The sequence below is a fragment of the Callospermophilus lateralis genome, chromosome 8 (assembly GCF_048772815.1).
Source record: "Callospermophilus lateralis isolate mCalLat2 chromosome 8, mCalLat2.hap1, whole genome shotgun sequence".
Lineage (NCBI taxonomy): Eukaryota > Metazoa > Chordata > Mammalia > Rodentia > Sciuridae > Callospermophilus > Callospermophilus lateralis.
Genome location: NC_135312.1, coordinates 92,616,687 through 92,644,434, shown reverse-complemented (window position 1 = coordinate 92,644,434; position 27,748 = coordinate 92,616,687).

Sequence of the window (27,748 nt, the reverse complement as noted above, 5' to 3'; positions counted from 1 at the left end):
TCCAGAACAATAAGGAACACTTTCCCAGTATTTGTAAATGTTCTACTGTTATGTATTTTGCTATAGCAGCCTTATGGACTCAGACAAATGAAGAAATAGAGGCTATTACTCCTCGGTCTCCTTTATTAAAATATAAGCCACACAAGGGACCATACAAAGTCTGAGCAAAGCTTGGCCTCCTTTTATTTCCCTTGTCTAAAAATATTGTTGTTTGAAGATTGTAGAAGTGGGTAAATCATCAGGGAGGCATTAAAGTGACTTTGCAGTGAATATTAAGTGAAATAAGTCAATCCCCCAAAACAAAGATCAAATGTTTTCTCTAGTATGTGGAAACTAACCCACAATGAGGGAAGGGGTGGATTAAAAAAAAAAAAATGAAAGAAGTTTAGTGGAGTAGAGAAAGGGGAATAAAGGGAAGAGAGGGGTAATGGGAAAAGGAAAGACAGTGGAATGAATCTGAAATAACTTTCTTATGTACATATATGAGTATACCACCATGAATCTCACCCTTGTGCACATCCAGAAGAAATTAATTAAAAAATTAACAATGGGTAAATGGCAGAAAGATCAGTAGAGGGAAACAAGCAGGGAGTTGGAGAGGAGGGAAGGGGAAGGAGAGATACTGGGGACTGAATTAGAGCAAGATATATTCCATGCTTGTATAATTATGTCAAAAGGGATTCTACTGTCACATTTAACTAAATGAACCATTTTTAAAAAATCCAGATAAGTGAATGAATAAAATGGATTATATCACAATTTAAGATGATTCAACTTCAGCAGGGTACAAAAGCAATACACATACTATAGAAATGACACTTTGAATTTTAATAATTTCCTGCAGGATATTGCATAATATTCTCTCAACGTGTTGGGCAGCTGCCATAAGCCATAGTTCCTTCCCATCAGCCACATGATCTTTGAGGGTAACAACCAATGCTCTTCCATGTACTGTGTTGCTAAGATATTCAGTAGGTTACATGTATTAAATGCATTTTTGACTTGTGACATTTAAACTTATTATTGGTTGTTATGGTTTGGATATGAGGTGTCCCCCCAAATTTTCTTTGTTAATGTGAGAGGTCAAATGACTAGATTATGAGAATTAAAACCTGCCAATGGATTAATCCTTTTGAAGCATTAAATTTTGAATAGATTAATAAGTGGTAACTGTAGGCAGGTGGGGTATGCTTTGTATAAGTGGGTCACTGGGGACATACCTTGGGAATTATATATTTTGTCTCTGACTCCTCTCTCTCTCAGCCTGCTGGCTACTGTGAAGTGTGCAGCCTCCTCTGCAATGTTTTCCTGCCATATTGCTCCACCTCACCTCTGGCCCAGAGCTATAAATTCGTCAGCGGACCATGAACTGAGACCTCTGAAACTGTGAGCCCCAGATAAACTTTTCCTACTATAAATTGTTCTTGTCAGGTATTTTGGTCACCAGCATGAAAAGCTGACTATACTTTGGTTTACTGAGGTGTAACACCAAGCATATGGAGCAGTGTCTATCTACCCAAGGTGGAATACGATACATCCACATGAAAGGATGAAATCCTGTTGCTTGTCACGACGTGTATGAATCTGGACGACATTATTTGAAGCTAAATGATCCAGAAACAGGAAGATGAACGCCACATAATCTCACTCATATGTGGCATCCAAGAAAGTTAGTCTCATAAAAGTATAAACTATAATAGTGGTTACATTATAACCAGTGGGTGGTTATGGGGGAAGAAAGGGATGAGATGTTGGTCAAAGGTTATATAACTATAATAATATCAATGACAGTCTTCTCTATTCTTTTAAAAACATAAAGTGGATATTTTTGCTCTTTCTACGAGAAATATGTTAGGTAATGCATCTATTAATTAGCTAGACTAACAATTCCATCATGTATAGGTACTTCAAAAGATCAAATTGTAAAGTTAAAAGCATAGTGTTATCTGTCCATTTAAAATTAATCAAACATATATGGGGCTGAAATTGTAGCTCAGGGGTGGAGCACTTGCCTAGCATGTGTGAGGCACTGTGTTCGATCCTCAGCACCACATAAAAATAACTAAATAAAAAAATAAAGGTATCATGTTTATCTATATTTTTTTAATTTAAAAGATAAAATTAATAAAAAATATAAAGAATAAAATCCTATGGAGGGAGATTATAAATTAAATTCAAGGAGCAAAAGGAAGAAAAAATTCTGGACTCTTTTCCTCCTCTGAATAAAATGTCTCTGTCTAATCTTTTTGGCAACAGCATGATGCATCTTTGGACACCAATAAATACATTAAAAAAGGACTATAAGGACAAATATTCCATTCCATGATGTTTGTTCATTTATTTATTTTAAAGCTAGAGGATTCTAGGCTGAGCTAGCCCTCTCTCTTTGTATTTAGTTCTCGGTGTAGATAAAAAAAAACTCATCTTTTAATATTTGACAGGAACATAACCTAATTACTTCCTTTATTCATTAAGAAAGTGTTGCAATTTAAATAATAGCTGTGATTTCATGATTCTCAACTATCTATATAAAAGGGAAAACCTATGACATACAATATATCATCAATTTTAAAGGAAATGGACATGCAAGACATTTAAAATTATGAATATAGGAGCAATAATTAGGGGGAAAGACTATAGATGAAAAAAATGAGAATGGATTCATAATGTAATATGAGAATCATTTCTTAAGTTGATTCATCATGAAACCCTGAAAATTCTCAGGCATAATATTTAGCATTGAATTTAAATGAGAGGAAAATACAAGACAATATAAATCACCAGAAAATTCTCAATTGTTTGTAGAGATACATAGGAAAACTTAGAATAACAGGGATGCACTTAAAACCACGAGATTAGAGGTGGGACTGACTCCATGTTAGTAAAGGAAAACAATGTTAAATAGTACTTAAAAATAATAACCTCTGAGAGTTTGAATTTGGAATTATGACTTTAAAAGGAACTCATTAGACACTGTGGAAAAATTATATTATTGAAGTTTTGTTTTGAAAACTCGTCATGTTTTGAATCAAAAAATTTTAAGGTTAGGTCATGTCAGTCTAAGAAAAAATAGGACTTACCTCTCTAAGAATGAATTCAAAGATCCCACAGTAAAATTATTTAGATGAGTAGAAGGCAATTAAAAAAAAAACAGTCAAAGAAAGGAGAAAAAAACATCATAAGCATTTGAACAGTCTCAGACACTGTCTGGAAAAGCAAGCAACTCTTAATAAGGAAAAGACTACTATTTTAAGGATTTTCCAAAATCATACTGCAACTTTTTCCCCTCTTCTATAAAAAATCAGGGAAGATGTAACAGAATTAAAAAGCTAAAAGTAATTCTAAGAAAGTCAATTAGCACCTTTACTTTTCTTCTTATGTTAGAAAAGATTAAGTATTTAGCATTAAAGAGAAATGATATGTTAATTTCAAGTCATCTGCAAGGCTTTGGGTACCAAATTGACAGAAGAGCCAAGTTGAAGCTTGAGGCATTTTAATGTCCTAGATAAATTTTAACCTTAAGGAAAATTTCAGATTGACATCATCGTGTTCAGTTTGAGAGTATAATTAAACTAAAAGGAGATTGAACATTGGTAAAAATTGGTAAGAAAAACAACCTATTTCTTAAAACCTCCACCTAAATTTTCTTTCAAAGTTAAATATAAAATATTATTTAACATAAATATTCAATAAATTTTATTATTTATTATTTAACTTTGAGAAAACAACTGATTATTAATATAGTTAACCCCATCTCTAGGAAATTTTGGCTATTTACCCAATAGGATCATGTTATAGCCACACTATACCCCTTACCTACCTGGAGGTGACAACTTTCTAAAATTTCAGGTATAATGTCTGGAAAAATGCAGAATAGCTTCTAGAAGATGCATCCTAAATTATCAAATCTATATACCTATATATGTATAAATATAATATTTATATATGCATATATGTACTATAAATACACATGAGATGAATAAATCTCTTATTGATACATGGTTATTCTGCAAACAGTTATTAAATGTGAAAACTGTTCATTTTTTACCCATTAACAGTCAGAACCTGGGAAATTTATATAATTTTTAAGACTTCCACTTATTTATCCCTTATTTATTAATGAAAAAGGCATAACACACCTACCTTCATTTTTTTTTAGAAGAACTGAATGACATCATGTTATAAACACTTTACTAGTATAGAAACATGTTCAGTAAATAGTAATTATGATTTTTTACCATCAAAAATCTTACTGTGTATTTACATAAGAGCTGTTGAACAGAAATGATACTACTATTTGGTTAGACATTATCCACCATTTCAGAAGGAATCTAAAGTTAGTTACTTGTATGGATTCTCAGATTTAATTTATTCTTCCAAGCAGAAAAACGAATGAATAAAGGTGGGTGTCAACACAAATTGGATTTCTGATTTGGCATGTAGTCAAAGACTAGAGAAACAAGGTTGCCCTAAAATGATCCATTATCTTTTAAGATTACAAAGACAAAATTCTTATTTTACTAACCTGTTTAGTAGACCTGTCTATAAGAAGGCCCAGTCTTATGGCCTCAACAGTTTCTCATACATTATGAGAAAAGTTTTCTAGCAATGAAGTTGGACCATGCCTTGGGTTGATAGTTACCTAGTATTACTTTGTAGTTACTTAAGCTTTGCTGTCAACTCAGAGTTTATGTGCAACCATCTCTTCCCCTCATTCCACAGGTAGAGATGGACTCAAAGACATCAATGCACCACTTTCTCTCTCTAACCCAATTTTGTGTTTCTGCCTTCTCCCCATAATTTTCCACTGTGCCCTCTAAAACTCTTATTCCAGTACATATTCCTTTCACATAAGTATCATTTTCAAAATTTAATCTCTGCAACAGTTGGCACTAAAATAAAACAAAAACTGGGCTCTTTCTGTGAATATACAACACTCCTTTTTAGTCTATCATTTTCTCATCTCTCTTGTTTTCCATTCCTGTGTTGATGCATTTATTACTAGGTTCTGCTAAAAACTATTTTTAAGGCTGTTGGTTATATCAATGTATCCATGTCTACCTCTATGGAATCATCTGCTAGTTTTGTCTCTGATTGCATTGAATATGTTGGAATTTGTCTCAAAGTTTTGCTTCTCATCCCAATCTCTGATATCATCCTTGATACTTTCTATGTATCAACATACACCTTTCTTCAAATTCTTCCAGGTTGATATTTACAACTTAGTCATAATCTCAGGCCTAATATTCTTAGCAAAAATTCTTCCCTTTGAGTGATTATACTTATGCATTTTCTTTTGCTTTTCCAAATGCATGACTACCCCAAAGCTTCCATCTTTCAGCATACACAGAACATGTCTTACTCAGAAATCCAAGTTTCTGAAGGACATAATTTGATAGCTTCAACTTCGATCAGAGGACAACTTTGATACATCAATTTATGGTGGTGTTTGGGATGGGCAGGATCATTCATTAAAGAAGGGGTACTGTACCTGAAAACAGGTTAATCTAAAAAGGAAAGACAACGCCAAATGCGATCCATCACAGGCCCACCCTGTACTACAAAATCTTTGATTTTCCCATCTTTATGGCCTTCAGGAAAAGGCTGATTTTCCTAGCATAAAATTCAAAACCTTTTGTTATCTGGTCACCACCTCTCTCTCAAGTTGAATCTCTTTTTCCCTTCACTCACCTTTCATTCTTCTCAAAAACTACTAAATATCTTTGGATTTTGGAGAATAGAGGGATTTCTATTGCTTTGTAATCTTTCCCCTTTTGATCATCATTGGGTAGTATTTTCCTCTCTCCTTCAGATAACAAGTTCCTTCTAATTATAATTCAAGTGGGGTTTTTTGGAAAGCCTTTAATAAACACGTCTTCCCTTACTTTCCTTCTGACAAAAGCAATGTGCCCCTTGTACTGATAGCACTTTGTGTGACCTCCCATCATATCTCCCATTTCTACCTCATGCAATCTCTGATTTCTACCTCCTGTATTACCTTTTGTACTCATTTGATTATAAACTCTTTATGGATAAGATCTTTGGTTTTCAAAATTCTTTTTATAGTATCTAGTATTTAGCAATAGTTCCTGGAATTTACTACATACTCAATTAGTGTTCATTGAAATGAAGGGGTGAGGGAAGAAGAAAGAAAATAGAATGATTCATTGTGACTATTCCATTATCAATGGATCAAATTGTTAATATCTGGGATTATTTTGTTGAAATATTTCTGTCTTAGAAGAGGCATAATATAATCATAACAGTTATGTAAAGATTTTCACCTTAAAATGCTCACATAATACATGAATGAAATCAACTTCTTTATTTACTAACCAAAATTGACTTGAATTTCCCTCAGAGATTCACAATTTCAAGAGCCCAGTAGCATTCATTGCTCACAGAGGAAGAACTACTAAGTCAGACATTTTTCCTCTTTAGTATTTGCATGTCTTTGAAAATGTAATAATGACTGTTCGATGCTAAAAGGCAGTTGATGAACAGTTTCTTTTTTTGATTTATCATCACAATCAATTTTTTTTGAGATTTGTCTTGAGAATATATTCTGCAATCATTAAGAACTGGATTAAGAAGAATATAATTTCATTTCAAATACTGTAAGTAACAAAATAAATAAACATCAGCTTTGCTCAATATTTTACCAGAAAATAAAACCAGTATTTCAAATATAATGTGTTAAATAAAATTTTTAGAAGACAAGATTAAGAGATTATTAAAACTATTTATGAGGCTTTATTACTCCTTTTACTTTGTAAACATAGATAAATGTACAAACATCTCCCAACATTTCCCAACTCTTTTGATCATCATCCTATTTACCACTAATGTAAATTCCTGACCTCCTATGGAGAACATGGCATCTCTCTCTCTCTTCCACTCCATCCTAGTTGCATGATGTTACAATTCTTGCTCTACCTATAGGTCTGTGTGACACTCACAACTGTCTAGTCTGTAACTACTCTAGCCTTGGGCCTTTGGGAACCATCATGACCACCCAGTCAATACCCTAGTTCACTAATATTAAGCCTGTATCAACATTACTCAGAGGCCTACTGTTTGCAGATTTTGCACTAATTTTATTGCAAGTAGACCTCTCCATTGCTGTTTCGGTCATCTTATTCATCTTCTTCAGTAACTAACACAACTCATCCGCTGTTTTTGCTTCTGGCTTAACTATCTTTTTCCTGCTTTTCCATTTATGTCATGCAGAATGGCATAGCCTGTGTGATGTCTGCCAAAGAAGGGACTTAAGAAGCATTATGAGATTCCCTTAATTACTCAGTGAGATTTTGACTTGGCAGATCAAGGATATGGCCCTGGGTGCCAACACACAATAACCCATTTGTTCTCCAGTGCTGACTCACCTGTGAACGGACTGAATCATGGGGTAGCTACCATTAAGGGAGTCCCAAATCTCTGTAACCACATCCTCTACCTTCTGATTTATACCAAAAGTGACAGTATTTTGGCAAAGGCAAAGCAAATGTTCTAACCAAAGGCAAATGAAGCAATAGGAGGTGCAAAGCAAGAGGGAAAGAAAATATTCTTAACTCAGAACTAGGTTGGCTACCTTGCTAACAAGCCACCTTGAGTTCTGTTTTGTGACACTGTTGTCTCCATAGCCATCAAAATTGGGGCCATGTTTCTGTGCCCTCTCTAGTGCTAACAGAGAACTATTGTGTTTAACTGTGTCTTTGTTTTGGTAAAAAAGCAAATGGTAGTCTACCTGGCTGTGATTTCACTAGTTATGAACTGAACACACTCAAGCATAAGATGCAATATGTTTTTATATGTTCTACTTTTACATATTTATGAATAATATCGATAATCCTTTCCAATGACATAATTTTTAAAACTATAATTTTCAAGGTAAATACTCTATTGAAAGGCATAATCTATGATAAGTAGAAATTTCTACATGTTTTTCTAAGGATATCATTTCATAAATGTGAAATGGGAAACCTGCCTTCTTTTCAAGGAAGTAATAATGTAATAGCTAAAACTAGTATGTACTATTTGCATATACAGAATAATGGAACACTACGTAACATTTTAATACTCAGTTTGATGTTATAAGTACATTTATTCATATATACACACTTATACATATATGCAATTACATATCTATCCAAAGGCATCTAAATTGAAGAGTGATTTAATAAATTTATAAAGTACCTCTTTCAATATATGGCATTAAATTTTGAGAAGCATTCATTCATTGAGCATCTCACAATATCACAGCATTATACAGTACTTGTTTAATTACTATAGGGAACTTATAATCTAATAATAAAAGTGGCATACATGCATTCTTTATTCAATATTACTTGATACATGCTATTGGAATATGGAGATTTTTATTTCCAAAATTCCCTCTAGTAGAAGGTAAAGGAGAGAGAAATGATCTTGCTGCCTTAAGCCATGTTGGAATGAACTGTGGGCTGTTTGGAGATTATTAAGCTTTTTAGAGAAGCCTTCTCTCATCTCCTTGACTTAATCCTATAACAGGTATTCTACTTTGTTCTCCTGATTTGTAATTCACCACCAGATTCCCTCACCAAACTCTGGCTTACTTGTCTGAGACTCAGAAATTTTTTTGGACTTTTCAATCAAGGACTGGACTTCTTTTGTTGCTTATATTTGCTGTCAGAGTTCTACTCTAGATCAAATTAATGCCTAACTCTGGGCATCAGTATTCTAAAATCACTTATCCTGTCTGTGATTGGCAGAACAATGCCCCCCACAAAGAGAACTGCATCCTATGCACCAGAATTTGTGAATGTGTTTTGTTTTATGTCAATGGGGAATTGAAATTAACATAAAATTAAGGTTGCTAACTATCTGGCCTTTGAGATGGGAGTTTATTGTGGCTTAAACAAGGAAGCCCAACATAATTGCAGAAGTCCTTAATAAGTGAAAGACATAGAAAGAAGAGTTGCTATTAGACTAATATAGCACAAGAAAGACTTTATGGGTCCCTACTGTATTTGAAGCTGGAATAGAACCACAAGCCAAGGAATGTAGGTGACCTCTAGAAGCTGGGAAAGGCAAAAAAATTGATTCTACCCAAAACCTCCAGAAAATATGGAGTCTTGCTCTAATCTTTGTTTTAGTCCAGTGAAATCTATTTCAGACTTCCAACCTTTAGAACAATAATATCCTTTTGTTGTTTTAAACTACCATGTTTGTAATAATTTCTAACAGCAGCAATAAGAAATGAATACACTAACCTTCCACAAAACAGACCTTAAAATATCAAAGTGAGTTTTATTTTAAGTCTGAGTTTATAATGTTCTCTTGGCTTTCTAAAATTGAGGGAAAATATAATTTGAGGTTAATATTATTGGTTAAGGATTGCAACAAAGCAAAATTTTGCCTCCGTTGATTACTGGCTAAATTGTTCTTTAAAATATGATTTATTTTCTCTGTTCTCTGTTTTATTCTGTTTATTGAAGACTAAACTATTCTCGTTAGGCTAGTTTGAGGATTAATTGCAATTGGGTATGTAAACTACTTACCTAGCTCAGTGCATGGCAGTGGAAAAAGTTATTATTTAGGATTTCTACACTCTCTTGATTCCAGATGCAAATTCTCCTGTCAGCTTAGTGTAGCAACATTAAATAACATGAGTAGAAAAATAATTTGAAGTAGTATCTAGAAGAATCTTTTGTCACATACTACTAATGGTCTATGATTTAATTTTATAAGCAAGGGTAGTCATTTAAATTTAAAATGCTTCCTGTTTCAAAAATATTTGTCTAACAGTCCTAATACAACCTATGGACACCTATAGAAATAAATAAGTCAGATTTCTGACAAAAGCCATGATTAGAATATGGGATAAAAATTAAAAATAAAAGTAAAGCAGATAAATCTAAATTGGAAAGCATAAAAAAGGAAAGTCCATTATTCTTCCGAAACATCTTATGTACTTACGTTAGAATAGATCTTCCTATGTCCTGTCTGCTCTCATGTTTAGACATATAAGTGTTGAACAATTTGGAAATGATCTTGTAGATATTGCTTTTTTAAAAGCTTTTTATTCTGCCCTCCCCCCCCATGTTTCATTCTATTTCCTCACTGGCATTTCCTGCCCTTTAGGGGGAAAATAACCTCATTCATCAAAAGGTAAATGGAAGGGAAATTGTGGAGTTTCATTTCAACTTGGGAGGTATGGGAACCACCTCCAATCAAATCACCATAAGTGGGGGCAGAAAGAGTATTAGCTTTTAGAATAGCAAATGCCACATACAAAATGAACTGCAGGTTTTCACATTATCATTTCTATTGCTAAGCAGTGTGAATAGGAAAAAAGTTTAAATTCTAAGCCAATAAAATCAGACTAAGATGACTGCTACATGTGATACTTAGATGGATTTAATTGTGACCCACTTTTTGAACTATTAAAGTCCTAACCCCTCAGAATGTGACCTTCACTGGAAATAAGGTTGCAGACATAATTAGCTAAGATAACATGAGGTCATAGGGGAGTACGGTGAGCATATAAGCCAATATGGTTGATGTCTCCATAAGAGGAGAAAAGGTATCTGCAGAGGGAAGGTGGTGTGAAGACAGAAAGAGGAAAAGGTTGTGCAACTGGAGTGACACATCTGTAAGCCAAGGAATATTAAGGATTGCCAGCAAACACCAGAATCTAGAAGAGGCAAAGAAGAACAGGTTTTCCTCCAGTGCCTTCGGAAAGAGAATGCCTGACTGAGAATTCAATTTGTGTCTTCTAGACTCCAGAACTATGAGAGAATATGTTTCTGTTGCATTAAACTCTCCAATTTTGGATATTTTGTTATGGCAGCCCTAGGAAATGAATGTCCTGTGGGTACACACAATAATTAACCAAAATGAATCATACTAGGTGGAAAAATTGTCAAGAATGGTAAAGTATCTGAGGTTTTACCTTGCTTGCAAGGTAACAGTTTGCCTGCCACAGTTATAAATACTGTTAGAAGACCCAAATCTCTTGTTTCAGAATCAAAGCAGGGAAGGTAGTATAAGCTTTATGTTCAAATTGCTTCCCCCAGCCCCACTAGCCCATAAGAGCAATGGAAAGACAGTGAAAAATCAAGAAATGAAACCTTTTGGAAAACTTGGATATGAAATAAAAAGAAAGATGGAAGAAATAGGAAGAACTGCAACAAATGTAAATGAAAAATATAGCAGAATTGGTGTTACAGAAAATTAAATAATCAATTGTGTCCAGTTTTTGTTCAACAACACAAACCCCCAAACCCCAGCAGCTTATAACCACAACATTTATTTCTTTACTCACAAAATTGTGGTCTGCTATGACTGTATTTGGTTTTCCCAGACCAGACTGGTTGAATTCAAGTCTGTTCTATACATCTTTTCATTTGAGCGTCTAAGCTAAAAGATCACCATCTATGTAACATACTGTTCTTATTGCAATTTACAGGGAGGGCTGGGGGAAGCTTGCAAGTCTCTTAAATGCTGTGCTTGTAAATGATATGTGTCCCTGAAACTCGCTTTTCCCTGAATCCAGTCATATGAACCCCTCCAGCGTTGATGAACCAAAGAGGTGTTTCTACCATGTGAAACAGGGAAAAAGAAAATGCACTGTTGTGATATAGAAGTCAATATTGATGAGTTATCTTAGCTACATAAAAGGTGAAGTTGATGAATAGATGTCTTAAGTAGAGATCTCTAAAAAGAGAATCTGAGATAGGGATTCTTATATAAGTGATTTATTAAAGATATACTTTCAGATAAAATTCAGGAGGGAGATAAAATTCAGGAGTGAAGGAAGTAGCTAAAGATGTTAGTTCAAGCTTAGTTTATGTACCCTACACGGAACTCTGGAAGGTAAATAAGGTACGTACCACCTTTAGGCACAGAGGCTGAAGTTTTGTAATCTCAAATATGTCTTATTCTTTTGGGGGGTGAGCTAATGTTGATTCTGAGGAAGAAGTAGCTGTTATCTGTTTGTAGCCAATACTTACAGCAACTGGAGAATTGGTGCAATATTTAGTGAAGAGAACCTGGAAAGGACACAGTGTACTGCAACAGATATAGAAATAGAGATAATAAATTTACCCTAGCATTGGTTGGTACTCCTCAAGAAGACACCAGGGAAGCTGAAACAGATGCAATAAGCAAGGATAAAATACACTGATAACAGCTATCGTGACTTTTTAAAATTAAAATTCACATAAAGGGCTAAGCAAAAAATACACTAATAACAACCATCATGACTTTTTAAAATTAAAACTCATTTTAAAGGGCTAAGCAAATTCCAACCAAAATTTGGAAATAGAATACAACTAAAACACCCTTGAAAATTTTTAAATAATAAAACCAATGCAACTCAAGCTCCTAAGAAGAGATAAAAGGATTCTCCCAAGTAAATAGGTACCAGACGGATCTCCAAATTCTAAGCAATACTACTTTACAGAGGACAGCAGAACTTTACCTACATAATTCAAGATATTTTAAAAGAAGACTTGTCTAATTATTTTAACACAGTTAATTTTATACACTGGAGAAATATAAAGACATTCTAACATATTCTGGAATTCAAAAGAGATCGTGTGTAGGTCCCATATTTTTTTACTTTGATACTTGAGACTACAGGTAACATCAAAAACATCTACGGCAACAAAAATTCACAGTAGCTTAGGTATTATGATAAAAAGTACCCACAAGTAAGGTGGATCTTAGATTGACTATTATAGAGCTTCCAATAACATCAAGGCTCAAGTTCTTTCCACTCTGTCTCCTGCCATCTTGTTTCCAGGTCAAAAAGAGAAGAGATTATCGTTCCCCATGCATCCATTGCAGACAGAGAAACAATCCCCAGAACATCTCACCATACCTACACAAGAATTTTGTGAACCAGGATTAAATAATGTGCATTTTATTTTCCCTTCAAAACCCAACAATTTGTAAGGGGAATGATTGTCATAATGTATTCAACCCAAGAAGAGTATGCACTTGAAATTCATGCTTCTGTAAAAAGGGTCGATAGAGTAACACAAAAATTGTGTAAGTAGACAACCACCAATGTCTGTTCAATTGTACTTATTGGAAAAAAATGCATGAAATTCTCTTGGAACTGAAAAATATTTTAATCTAATTTAAAAATTTCTAAAATTGTAAAGATGCTAATTAGAAAAACCAGGCCCAAACTGAATTATGGAATCAGGATATAACTTAAGAAGTTGAAGCTTGCTTAATTTTTTAAATTCAATAAATATTTATACAGCTTGATTTCCCAGCCATTACACTAAGTGCTGGAAGCATAGTGGTGAGCAAATCAGACAAGTGCTTGCTGTTTTGATGACCTCTTCTTTACCCTGTTAGTGACGGAGGGATTTCTGCCCTCCGTTTATGGAATGGCTGAACACAAGGCATCTGACACTGGACAGATGTAAATGACAGTAGTTTATTACTCACATATTCAAAGTCCAGAGGAAGAGGGAATCACATAATATGCATGGCCTCACAGAGTTTGCCTTCAAACAGACCTAAGGAACAGAGGCTTCAGGAGATTGGTTTTGTAGTAAGAAAAGTATGAGGTGCCTTTTTTTTTCTGTGGAAGGTTATGCTTGTTTTGAATAATTCCATAGACAAGTAGAAAGCTGAAACCTAATACTTAGGAATAAGCAGGCTCAGTGCCTAGTTCCAGTGATAAGAGGGTTGTTTGTCTAAGGGGGTTATTTTCATCAGGTTTTTTACTACTGTGACTTTAAAGACCTGCCAAAAACAATTTTAGAGGAGAAAACGTTTATTTGGGGGATAATGGTTTCAGATGTCTCAATTCATAAACAGACAGCTCCATTCCTTAAGGCTCAAGGTGAGGAAGAACATCATGGTGGAAGAGTGTGGAGGAGGGTAGCGGCTCACATGATGATCAAGAAACAGAGAGAGAGAAAGACTAAGCTCAGTTCACCAAACATATAGCTCCAAAGCACAGTCCAAAGGAGCCACCTCTTCGGGCCACAAGCTACCCACTTTCAGTTACCACTTAGTTGTAGGAGATTACTGCACTTATTGGGTTTAGGCTTTCATACCCCAATCATTTCACCTTTGAATATTCTTGTATTTTCTCACACACAAACTTTTGGGGGACAATCATATCCAAACCATAACACTCTAACTCTGGCCCAAAAAACTCATGACCATCTCACAATGCAAAATACATTTTGTCCATTTTCAAGAGTCCCAAGAATCTCAACAATTCCAAGGCTGCCCAGAAGTTCAAATCTAACATCTCTTCTGAGACTCAGGCAAGCTCACATTGTGAGTTCCTTTAAAAATAAAAAGAATTGCAAGTATCCAATATATATCCAATATATAAAGATACAGAATAAATATTTCCATTCAGAAAAGTAGGGGCATAAGAAGAAGGGATGGAACCAAAGCAAGATTGGAATCCAGCTGGGCAAACAAGTCCTATAGTTCCATGTCCAGCATCCATGGTACATGGCATGGTGATGTTCTGTCCAGAGGGCTTTTGTAGCTCCACCCCATGGCCTTGTTGGTTGCAGCCCAGGTGGCCTTTTAATTGGCTTGTCTCAGCTTTATTCCCACAGCCTTCTTCAGCAAACATTCCACAATATTGTCAATTCTTAACCTTGGAGGTCTCCACTGCAACTGAAGCTTCCTTCTCACATCTCCATGCATCGCCCTCTCAGGGAGTGCCCACAGGGACCCTGACCCTGCTACACTTCCTGGCCTCCCAGGCCTTCTTTTGAAATATTGGTGAAAGCCTCCAAGGCAACCTAACTTCAGCGTCCTATATCCCTGCAGAGCCAGCACCAAGTGGTTGATGGCAAGGTCTGCCACCATCTTGAGCAGTAGCCAAGCCTCCAGGGACCCTGGCTGCAGCAGCCTCTGAGTGCCTGGTAGCTAAGCATATTGAAAAAATTTCCTAGGCCCCCTGATACAAGAAAGGTACCCCACTGGTCTCTTTTCAGAGAATATTTACTTTTACTTCTTTGATTCTGAGATGAATATGACCTTGCCAATACCATCAAGCCATCTTATTGTTTCTGGACAAAGTCTTTAACATATCTTTAGTTGCAACAAAGTCTTTAACAGCTATAAATTACTTAGCCCCAGTTTTACTCCCATCTTTCAAGTTCAAGGTTTTAAATCTTTCTGCTATGCTTTCTGCTCCTGAATCAACTTGGCTAAAAGCAACCAGCAATATCCATGCCACCCTTTGAATGCTATGTTACCTAGAAATTTCTTCTACCAGATTAAGAAGTTCATCACTTTAAAAATCAGCCTTACAGAAATTCTCAAGACAGGAGCTAATGCAGATTCCTTTTCAGCCAGAATATAAAACAAATGCCTCTACTCCAAATTCTAATAGAGTTTCCTCCTCTGAACCCTCTTGAGCCCTGTCTTGACTGTACATGGTCTTGTTGGTCTTCTGAACTTCCACCAGAATTGGCCATTAAGCTCCTCTTAAACAATCTAAAGCATTTCCAGCTTGAACTGCTAAGCATCTCAAAGTTCCTCCCCCAAATCCCAAAAAGCTCCAAAAGCTTCTGAACCACAAGGTCAGGTTAGCCAGAGCAATAACCCCACTCCTGTTACCAATTTCTGTTTCAGTCAGCTTTTTTGCTACTGTGACTAAAAGACTCAACAAGAGCAATTTTAGGAAAAAAAAAAATATTTGAGGGCTCATGGTTTCAGAGGTTTCAGTTCATAGAAGGTTGGCTCCATTCCTTAGGGCTAAGGTGAGGCAGAATATCATGGTGAAAAAGTACGATGGAGGGGAAAAGTATGGTGGATCAGAAAGCATAGAGAGACTCAACTAACCAGATACAAAATATATACCCCAAAGGCACTGCCCCAATGACCCACCTCATCCAGCCACATCTTCATTAACCATCAAGAGATTAATTCACTGATTAGTTTAAGGCTCTTATAATCCAATAATTTCTCCTCTAAACCTCCTTGCATTGTCTTATACATGAGCTTTTGGGGGATACTTTACTTTCAAACCATCAAAGGGATGTTACTTGCTGGAGCACAATGAGAAGGTGGTTTTAGTTAACTTTTCATTACCAAAATGAATGTCACCAAAATGCTTGACAAGAACAATTTTTAGAAAGAAAGGTTTATTTTGGCTCATGGTTTTAGAAGTTTAGTCTATGTCCTACTGATTCCATTGCTCTGGGCCCAAGTCAAGGCTAACATTATGGTGGAAGGACATAGAAGGGGAAATTTACTCAGTGCTTAACAACCAGGAAGCAGAGAGAAAGAGAGAGAACATGTAAGGTGCCAGGGACAAAATATAAACCCCAAAGACATGCTTCCAATGACATACTTGCTCTAGTCATGCTTATCTGCTAGTTATCATGCAGTTAATGCATGCAAGTGAGTTAATCCACAGATTAAATCACAACAATCTAATCACTTCAACAGTGAAAATTCTTGCATTGTCTCACACATAAGCTTTTGTGGGAAACCTTATATCCAAACTATAACAAGGTCCCCTGGGTTTCACATGTCAAGGCAGCACATACTATTTATTTTAGATCTTAAAACATACTTAGTTCACATATCATTTTTCCTAGCTATTTGCTTGCTGCATACCCAAATTGTATGCAGTTATACTATGTTCAGATACTGTGTTTGAATTAAGATTTCATTTTTATTTATCTTTATTGAGATTTGTTGTTGTTGTTGTTGTTGTTTCTTGAATCTATTTAGTGTTGGTGTTCATCACATCTGGAAAACTCCCAGATTTTATTTTATTAAATAATGTTTTGTCCCAATTTTTTTCACCTTTCTCTTAAGAGAGAATCTACACGTTTCACACTCTTTCTCATTACTTTTAAAATTTTTCTATTCCTTCTTTAAATTTATTCTAGATGTTTTATCAGAAATTACTTGCAACTCACACATTTTTCATTCAGCAGTGTGTTTATCTAAATTTACAAAATTGAGTTTATAATTTGCCTTTTCAGTTTTATGAAATTTACTTCTGAAAAAAAATGCTATAACCTTTTATATTTTTATACCATGTAGTTTCAAGTGCTCTTAGTTTTGTTCAATAGTAATCTGGTTTTAACCAAAATTTTCCATGGACCTATCAATAGTGGGTACAAGAATAAAAGACAAAACTGCCCAATGAGTGTTGTAAAATTACCAGTTTATCAATGGTGATCATTGGTTCTATAAATTGCTTTTTTATTTTTCTAGCTTTAGTGAAGTGGGATTGACAAATTAAAATTGCATAAATTTATGGTGTGCAATGTGATATTCTTATGTATAGTATATGTATATATGAAATGATTACCACAGTCAAGTTTATTAACATAAATATCACTTTCCACAGTTATGTGTGCTTGTCAATTTATTTAAGATCTGTACACTTAGCAAATTTCCAGCACACAATACAATGTCATTAATTATAGTCACCATGTTGTACATTTATATCCCAAATTTATACACTTTGCATAGCTCAAATTGTGTGTGTTTGACAACATCTTCCCATATCCTCCTAGAAACCAGCATGCTACTCTCTGTTTCTATTATCTTGATTATTTTAGAATGAGATCATGCAATGTTTTTATCTCCCTGTTGGTTTATATCACTTAGCATAATGACCTCCCAGCTTCACCTGTGCTGGTGCAAATGACAGGATTTTCTTCTTAAGGCAAAATTGTGTGTGTGTGTGTGTGTGTGTGTGTGTGTATTTGTGTTTGTGTGTGTGTATGTGCATTAAGAATATGTTTAATAATGGTCAATGTATTTGTTCATTCATAGGTTGAATCTATATCTTGACTGTTGTGAATAATACTGTAATAAACATGGAGTACAGACCTATCTTCTAGATGCTGACTTCATTCATTTCCTTTGTATATATACCAAGAAGTGGGATTTCTGGATGATAAGGTAACTCTATTGTTTGTTTGGGGGGAACATCAATATTGTTTTCCCTATGGGTATACTAATTTACATTCTCATCAACTTTGTTCCCTTTTCCTCACATTTTCACAGTCTTTTTATTATCTTTTGTATTTTTGGTAATAGCTATTCTAATAAATGTGAAATAATATTTCATTTTAGTTTTTATTTTTATTTTTCTGATGATTAGTTATACTGAGTTTATTTTTCCTCATATTTCCTCATCTGTATGTCTTCTTTGGAAAAAAGTCTATTCCAGATCCTTTGCCTATTTTGTATATCAGGTTCTTTTTTTATTGAGTTTCTTAAATATTTTGAGTATCAAATTGTTATCAGATATATGTTTTATACTATCCCATAGGTTATTTCTTTACTATGGCAATTATTTTTTTTGCTCCACAGAAATATTTTAGTTTGATGTAATCCTTTTTTTTTTTTTTTTTTGGCCTGAGCTATTTGTATCAAAGCCCAAGCCAACGTCATGACATTTTCCCCGTATTTTCTCTTAGAAGTTTTATAGTTTCAGTTCATAAATTTAATATTTACTCCAGTTGGAACTGATTTTTGTACATGGTGTGACATTAGGATCCAATTTCATTCTTCTACATGTAGATATCCAGTTTTTTTATTGGCATTTATTAAAGACACTCTCTTCATTTTGTGCTCTTGTCATAGTTCAAAGGTTAATTTGAAATTTATTCATTTTTATGTAAATACCATACTCTTTTGATTACTATAGCTTTCTGGTATATTCTGAAATCATGTATTTTGATGCTTCCATTTTAAAAAATTTTTGCTTAATATTACTTTCATTATTAAGGGTCCTTTTTGGTTCCATATGAAGTTTATAATTGCTTTTTCTATCTCTGTAAAAAATGCCATTCAAATTTTGACAGGAATTTAATTAAACCTGTAAATTTCTTTATATATCATAGATATTTTAATAATAATAATTATGTAAGTACATAAACATGGAAGATCCTTCCATGCATTTTTGTCTTTAATTTCATGAGTGTTTCATAGTTTTCAATGTACAGTTCTTTTACTTCCTTAATTAAATTTATTTCCTAGTATTTTATTCTTTTGTAATCTATTGTTGTGATATCAATTGTTATGCCTCTTTCATTTATACCTTGTCTTCTCTCCTTTTTTCTTAATTAGTGTAGCTTAAGGGTTTATTTTTTCAAATAATCAATCTCAGTTTCATAATTTCTACTCTATTTTACTTGTCTCTGCTCTGATACATACTATTTCCTTCCTTCTACACACTTTGAGGTTAGTTTGTTCTTTTTATAGGTCATCGTTGTACAAAGTTGTTTATGAGATCATTCTTTTTTCTTATTATGTGTTTATCACTATAAAATTCCCTCTTAGAATTACTTTTACTACATCTCATGAATTTTGGTATGTCATGTTTCCATTTCATATCTCTCATTTTTTTTATTTCTCCTTGGATTTATTTTTGATCCATTGATTGGTCAAAAACATTTTTTTTTACTTTCATGTATTTGTAAATTTTCTGATTTTCCTCTTGTTATTGATTTCTAATTTCAAATCATTGCAATCAATGAAGTACTTGACGCTATAACGGCAATCTTCTTAAATTTCTTAAGCCTGGTTTTATGGCCTAATATGTGATCTATCTTGAAGAATATTCCATGTACATTTAAGAATGTGTATTTTGTGCTGTTGGGTGAATTTTCTGTTTATATCTATTATGTTCAATTGACCGATAATAATCTTTAAATTCCTTGTTTCCTCATTGATTTTATGTCTGGATGAGTCATCTTTTGTTGAAAACGGGTATTGACATACCCTCCTATTATTATATATATTATGCTATCCATTTCTCCCTTCACTTCTGTTAATATTTGTTCTCTATAATTTGGTACTCCAATGTTGGGCATTGCATGTAGTTATAACTGCTATATTCTCTGGATGAATTAACTACTTTATCATTATATAATGACGTTCTTGTGTTTTTTCACAATTTTTCACTTATGGTTTATTTTGTTTGATATTGGTATCACCACCTTGGCTCTCTTTGGGTTTCCATTTACATGGCATATCTTTTCTAGTCATTCGTGTTCACCTATGTGAGAACTTAAGCCTGAATTGGGTTTTTTTAAAAACAATAAATGCATTAGCCTCACCATATCTTTGGATTGAGGTGAGCCTGAAGTTGATGTCTGTGGACACAGCACTCAGACTTGGTCTTGTGCCTTTCTATGGGAGTTTGTCTTGTTCTGGGGTGCACTGGAGAAGGCCTGGATTCTCAATCTGCTGGAGTAGGGGGGCTGCTGAGGCAAGACTGGTGCCAAGGTTCACTGAAATAGACCTGGTACTGGGATCTTCAGTGAACCCAGGCTCAAACTTCACTCTCATTCCCTAACACAGACAGTATTCTCTTCTCTTCACTGTGCTGGGCAAACTTGGGGGAAGTATAGCACAGAAAAAATGTGAAACTGTCCTTCTTGGCTCTCTAGTATACCTTTCCTCAATTTTGTGCTACACAAAGTTACTATAATCTTTCACTGAGAATTATTAGCTCTTGTAAAGATGTTTTCAAGTGGGCACAGTTGTTTAAATTGATGTTTCTGTAAGGAGATATATCCTGGAACATTGTATTTCATTATCTTGATACCATTTTTTAACACTTTATTTCTTTTTAAATAAGAAGTATGGTTATTTAATACCATGTGTTAGATAATTTCACTAGAAGTACTTGTGAGTCTATTTTTATTGCCTGTTTTTTCCTGATTTTTACTCACAATAGATGCCCTGTTTCCCCATGTGTACTTGATTATCTTTGATAAAAATTATTTGGAAAGTTATTTGGAGGCATAATTTGAGGTTTAGAATAATTATATAACTCTCTGGAGAAGATTTTTGTGGCTTTTTCCCTGGCCTTTGCGATCCAATCTAGGATCAGCTTATGTCTGGATTCCATGCTGTGATAAACCAAATGACACCAGTTACCTGGCAAAAAGGTTGGTTCACTTCTGGTTCACCTTTCCTATACGGCAGTAGCCCTTTAGGGCCTTACTTCAAAGTGACTATATAGGAGTGTTTCAAAATCCTTACTTTGGTAATCACTGGGCTTTATTTTGTGAATTAATGAACTTTTCTCCAGAAAGACATTATTTATACTTTTGGGACACAGTATAGGGGATTATTAAAAAGTCCCCCTTTTTTTCCTTAAGAATAAAGATTAAAGGGAAAAGCAACAGACATTTTTATGGCTCAGAAAATCAGTAATACTTTTCAGTACATTTCAAAAAGCATACTAAGTATTTATGCATGTGTTTTGCTATTTAATTTAAAAAACACAATGCTAGATATGTTAATGCATCTCTTCTTGTATTATTTTTATCTAGAAACATTGACTATTTTTATTCATTTCTGGTTAATATTTGTATTCATTAACTGAAATATGAAAAAAGTATAGAATATTATGAAATGCGATAAAATTGTATTAGCACTTTCATTTGTCTTTGCACACTTCTTAGTTTTCTTCTTTGTACTGGTTTTCAATATTTTTCTGATTTTCTGCACAGAGTTTTATTATTTTTAATGCAATTTTATTAAGTTTGAAATCTTTGCATAAAACTATGTCATCGTGATCATAATTATGTAAACTAAAAATGAACATTTGAGGAAGATCCTCACCTGACATTACTACTGTTTAATAATTATAAGAATAATAATGCTTATGTTTTTTCTTAGTTTTTTAAATGTTTCCAGATTTTCTCTAAATTGAATTTATTACTGTTTTCATAGGAAAGAAGTATTAACCAAAAACACAGAGTTCTGTATACAATGATTTCAAAGTGAGTGGGAAGAAATTGTCTCAGAAAACCTTTCAAAGGTGACATTATTTTAGTTGAGAGGTATGGATTGTTAAAGGTACTGTGACCACTGTCTTGAAAAGAGAGTTTAGATACAAGAGTTAATTAGTAAAAAGTAGCTAAGCAATGCATAGAAAATTCTCAGATTTAAATAGCAAGGGGAATCAGAGTTGTCACATGGTTTGGGGATAGGATGGCATTAAGATAATAAGGGCTATGGAAGCTGAAGCTGATTGGAAAGGGCTAAGCCTAGACTTTATGTATTTTTAAAGTTGTTTACCATTTCTAGTGGGAAGACTCCACTAACTAGGACCCATTTTGCACATGAACGTTGGGTTAGCTTGTTAGGTCTGGCGTAATAAAGTGCCACAGACTGGGTGGCTTAAACAACAGGGATTTGTTTTCTCAGAGTGTTGGAAGTTAGAGGCCAAAATCAAGGTGTGGGTCATTTGGTTTTTTCTGAGGGATCTCTTTCATTTGCAGATGCTATCCTTCTCCTCCTTTTCCCCACCGGTTCCTTCCTCTGAGTGTACATCTTGAGTGTCTCTTCATTTCCCTAAATTTCCCATGTTTATGAGGATATTAATTGCATTGGTTTAAGATTTTTCCAATGGCCTCATTTTTACTTAAAAATATCTTTTAAATAAATAAAGTCATATTCTAAGGTTCTGGGGAAAGTTTCAACACAATTCAGCTCATCATACTATACCCTCTAGATGCCCAGATTTATGTCTTCTCATTCAAAAAATGCATTCACTCTTATCCGAATAGTCCAAAAACCTTCACCAATTCCAGGCACCATCTCTAAGTTCTAGATCTCTTCTATCTATCACTTAAATAAAGTGTGAATGAGACTGGAGGCATGATTTATCCTGAGGCAAAATTCATTTCTAGCTATGAATCTATGAAACCAGACAAGTTGTCCACTTCCAAAATACAATAGTGAGACAGGCACTAATGAAGATTTCCATTCTGAAAAGGACAAATCAGAGATAAAGGAGTCACCATAAAGGGCCAGGCAAGGGCTGGGGATGTGGCTCAAGTGGTAGCGCGCTCGCCTGGCATGCGTGCAGCCCGGGTTCGATCCTCAGCACCACATACAAACAAAGATGTTGTGTCCGCTGATAACAAAAAAATAAATATTAAAAAAATTCTCTCTCTCTCTCCCACTCTCTCTTAAAAAAAAAAGGGGGGGGGCAGGCAAATTCAAAACCTAGCAGGACAAATTTCATCAGATTTTAAGGCTTGAGAATAATCCTCAGTTTGAAGATTTGTTCTCTAGTTTCACCATGAAGGTGGCCCAAATTCTAGGCCCACTGAGGTGACCATAACATGCCAGAGCACCTGGGTGTCAGTTCTGCTCTCTCTACCCGAGGAGAGAGCCTTTTGCAGCAAAACTGTAGGAAGAGTGGCAGCCTTGCTGATAACAAAATAGTCCTCAGGATCATTCTTTCTTTTTTTCTGAATGATGATCAATATCTGCAGCCACGTATCTCTGCTACTCTATCCTGCAGAATCCAAGTCCAAACATATTTCCATAATTTTTCCAAATTCTGTTCTTTGTAGTCCCAGATGGCTATGTTTCTGCGATTCCTCATTTCTGCTTAGGTGGTTGTTTATATTCAAGACCCACACCTCCGCATACTTATATGTTTGGTTTTGTTGTTGTTTGTTTGTTTGCTTTTTGAACCCAGGGGTGGTTAGCCAGTGAGTCACATCCCCGGCCCTTTTTATTTTTTTATTTTCAGACAGGCTCTCACTAAGTTGTTGAGGCTGCTCTTGAATTTGTGATCCTCTTGCCTCAGCCTCCCAAGTACAGGGATTACAGGAGTGTGCCACTGCAGCTAGCTGAGATCTTGATTTTGCTCTAAAACATGCTTCCCCCCACCTCTTTTTTCCTTTCCTTTCCTTTTTTTTTTTTTTTTCTTTTTCCCAACATGGGAATTCTTCTACTTTGGGTAACTTTTTGAACAATTCCTTCATAGTTTTTTTTTTCTTTCCTCTTGCAAATACTACAGCAGAAAGAGAAATCAAGATACCACTACTTTGCTTAGAAATCTCCTTAACTAAATTTCCAAGTTTGACTTAAAAATCATAGCCTTCACAAACCCCCCAAAACACAATAAAACCAAATTCTTTATCAGTTATAAAAATAATGATCTTTTCTCCAGTGTCTAGTAACATGCTTCTCATTTCCATCTGAGAGGGATCAGCAGGATCACCTTTAGCATCCATATACCTACAAACAGTCTCTTCCAGGAAATCAAAGCTTTTTCTAGGTACCACAGAAACTTTGTTATAGCAGCAGCACTCTTTCTAATGTCAACGTCCATATTAGTATTAGTTTGCTAAGGTTGCCATAACAAAGTACCACAGACTAGGCGTCCTCAACAACAGAAACATTTTCTCACAGTTCTGGAGGGTAAGAACAAGTTGCTGACAGTTTTGGTCTCCTTGTTGTTACTCCCATGTTATTTTCTCTATAAATATTCATTCTTGGAGTTATTTGTACTATGTGTCAAATTTCTTCTTGTAAGAACACCAGCCAGGCTGGAATAGAGTTCACCTGAGCAGCCTCCTTCTCACTTAACCACCTGTTTATCAGTTCTGTCTTCACTCTCATGCTAAGTGAAGTAAGTCAGACCCAAAAGGTTAGAGGTCAAATGTTTTCTTTGACAAGTAGAACCTGGTTCAAACTAAGGAGGTAAAAATAAGAGAGAGATAGAGATAGAGATAGAGATAGAGATAGAGATAGAGATAGATAGATTGAGAGAGAGAGAGAGAGAGAGAATGGGAAAAAAGAGGGAGGATTCCATCAAAGTAGGAGAAAGTTCCGTGGACTGGATGTAAGGGATTGAGGGAAAGGTGAAGGGAGAGAGCAGTTGATGAATCTGACCTAACTTTCCTATTACATATGTGAATATAACCCAGTGACTCTCATCGTATACATCCACAAAACACTCAGTAAAAATGAACAAACAAGCAAAAAACTATAAGTAGCAGGAAGATAAGTAGAGTTGAGGAAAGGGACTAGGGAGACGGGGGTGGGAGGCAAACAGGAAGTTCCAGAGACTGCATTAGAGGGAATTAATTCTATGCATTTATAATTATGTAAAAATGAATCTTAAGGTTATATATAAAGTAAAATAAAGAATTAAGTTCTGTCTCCAGATATAGTCACATTCTGTGGTACTAGGAGTTAAGGTGTAGACATGAATTTAGGGGGATACAAAGTAGCCCATAGCAAAAGTGAATTATATTTACACAGTCAAAAAGCATTTGAGTGCCATCTGACATGAATTCTAATTAATTATTTACCACACATTTGAATCTTTTAAAGTATGTATGTCCTACATGACTTTTTGATTTATTTCCTGAATCTACAATTCCCTAAACATAAACATATTAATTTTTTAAAGTTTATCCTATCTTATTTCTTCCTCTGTTATTATTTTTATAATATATAAATTTTCACTTATTTTATTTTAGTTTTAATCAAAATCAGAGTTCGCTCTCAGTGAAGAGACCAGAGTGTCAAGGAACCAATTTTAATAGCTCATTACTCATCTTTCTTAGAAGTTATTCATACTGCCCTCAAGGAAGATTTTTAAGTTGACTGTAACTTTCTGGCCTAAATATTGACTACTTAGTTTCAACTTTACAAGTATTCTTTTATAACCACTTTAAAAATCCATAATAGTGATCTTTTTCTCATGTTGTACTTGTCAAAATTCTTTAATACCCCAGTGTGGTGATTCAGAAAAAAAAATCTCTTGAAAGGTCTAAATAAATTATATCTACTAGTTCTCCTTTATTTTCTTAAGAATTATCCCCCAAAGTATTTGAAACATCAACTATGGCTTAAACCTACAGAACTATTAAGGTAACACTCTTCTCTATGCATATAAAAGTCTATCTTCACTTTCAGTTCTTTTCCAAAGTACTAAAACAGTTGCAATGATTTAAAATGCCCATAGCAACACAATTTTAGCAGGCTGTAAACTGGGATTTGGAAGAGAAACTTAAACTTCTCAGGTCTGTTTATCCTGTGAAGTGATTATGGACATGAAGCAAAAGAACATGGACTTTTTCACAGTGCACTGTTTTAAAGGTCATGTGGGAGGAACGTCATAACAAAGTCCAGATGTCTAAAGAACAACTAATATCAGCATTAGGAAATAATGCATCTATCAGCCAGGGATGGACGGTTGATGGCAAACAAAATCTTACCAAGACAAACAGGAAGGTTCAATTCATTATAATTTTGATAAACCCAACAAGAGAGCTTTAATACTTCCCTTCTTCCATTTCAAAAGCTGTGTTCTACAGGATTTTTCTTCTCATCTCTTTCAGTCAACTTCATGTTTGAAATTCACAACAGACCTTAAGAGAAGTGAAAGTTTTCTCATTTCAAAGCAGCAACATAATCAAATAGATGTTCATATCCTAATGATTTGCTTTCCTGTATCTTCCTTCAAACACATTTTTTGAAGAGAATCATAATATAGGCAATAAGAAACTTCAATTGATGTACATCCCTGTTCTGTTGAAAATTCACCTTTTTGCTAGATTGGCTTCATATACAAAAAGTAGGAAAAATTGATTAAAGTAATTACTAACTTTAGCATCAAAATGAATATTTCCATATTCTTAGCTGGATTCTTGATTCATCCTATCTAAATATAGACTTAGCATGCTTCATTTAATATTGTCTTAACTCAGAGTTGTAGATTTGCTCAAAGTTATCAAAGGCAAAATGCTCATGAAATACTTAGGGGGAAAAAAATCACTGTTTAATGCCAGTTTCTATAGGTCAAAATTTTTACATTTTAAACACAACCTTTTTCATCAATACACGTGAAAAGCTGATAAATACACATCAATACGTGTGAAAGGAAATGTTTTCACAGGGATGATTACTGTAACTGTCCTGGAGGAGTAAGGATAAAATGCTCTACGTGACTTCTTGGGCTCCGACAATTCAACTCTCACCTCTATGAGGGTGATTCCCACACCTGTGTCTCCAACCTTCAAGACCATATCCAGCTGCACACCAGGCACCTGCACCTGGGTGTCCCATAGAGCCACCGCATGCAGTATATTCTCCACTACATGCATTTTCTTATCTAAACATGCCACTTTGTGATTTCTGTAGTCTCTTTTAATGACATAATTATCTTTTATGTGACTCAGAATTGAGAAAAAAAAGTTCATTTAAAAAATTTTTTACAACTTCTGATTCTTTCCTCACATTAAATTATCTGTGTTGTATGAATGACACTTTCTTAAAAATTATTTTTATTTATAATTTCTACTGTGCATGTCACCATCTTATGTTATCACTATCCTCTTTGAATTGATTATATAAATCAGTAATCTAAAATATCTTTCTTTAACTTGGGGTTGTATGCTAAATAAGTAATGCAGGCTTTCTTTAATTTAGGAAGTACCATGTTCTATATTCTAATCTTTACTCTCCACATCTTTATTTAATACCTATTTGCTAGCTAATTTAGTCAAATTTTATGTTCCAATGGTCTACTCACTGAAGATTGAATGATAGATAAATGATAGTTAAGTAGATCATTTGATCAATCCATTCCACCCATCTCATTGCTTATTTTTCTGGGAAATTGTGGCTACTAAAAGTATATGTGTTTAATTTATAAATATTTATTTTATAAATCTATTTATCTATCCATCTGTCTAGATCAATTTATTATGAGGAGTCAGATCAACTGGTTTTGGAGACTGAGACAACACTGAATCTCTAAGAAAAGATAATAACAAAGTAATTTTTCACCTCACATGACACAATTCTCCTGATTACAATGAAAAATTCACAAATTCAAAAAGATGCAGTAAATTTCTCAAATGATGCTTAATCTTCACTTTGATATCCTATAGCTTAAATACTATGATATAAAATTACAAATAAATTTAAAACTATTATATGAAGTCAATACATATTATGTTACAGG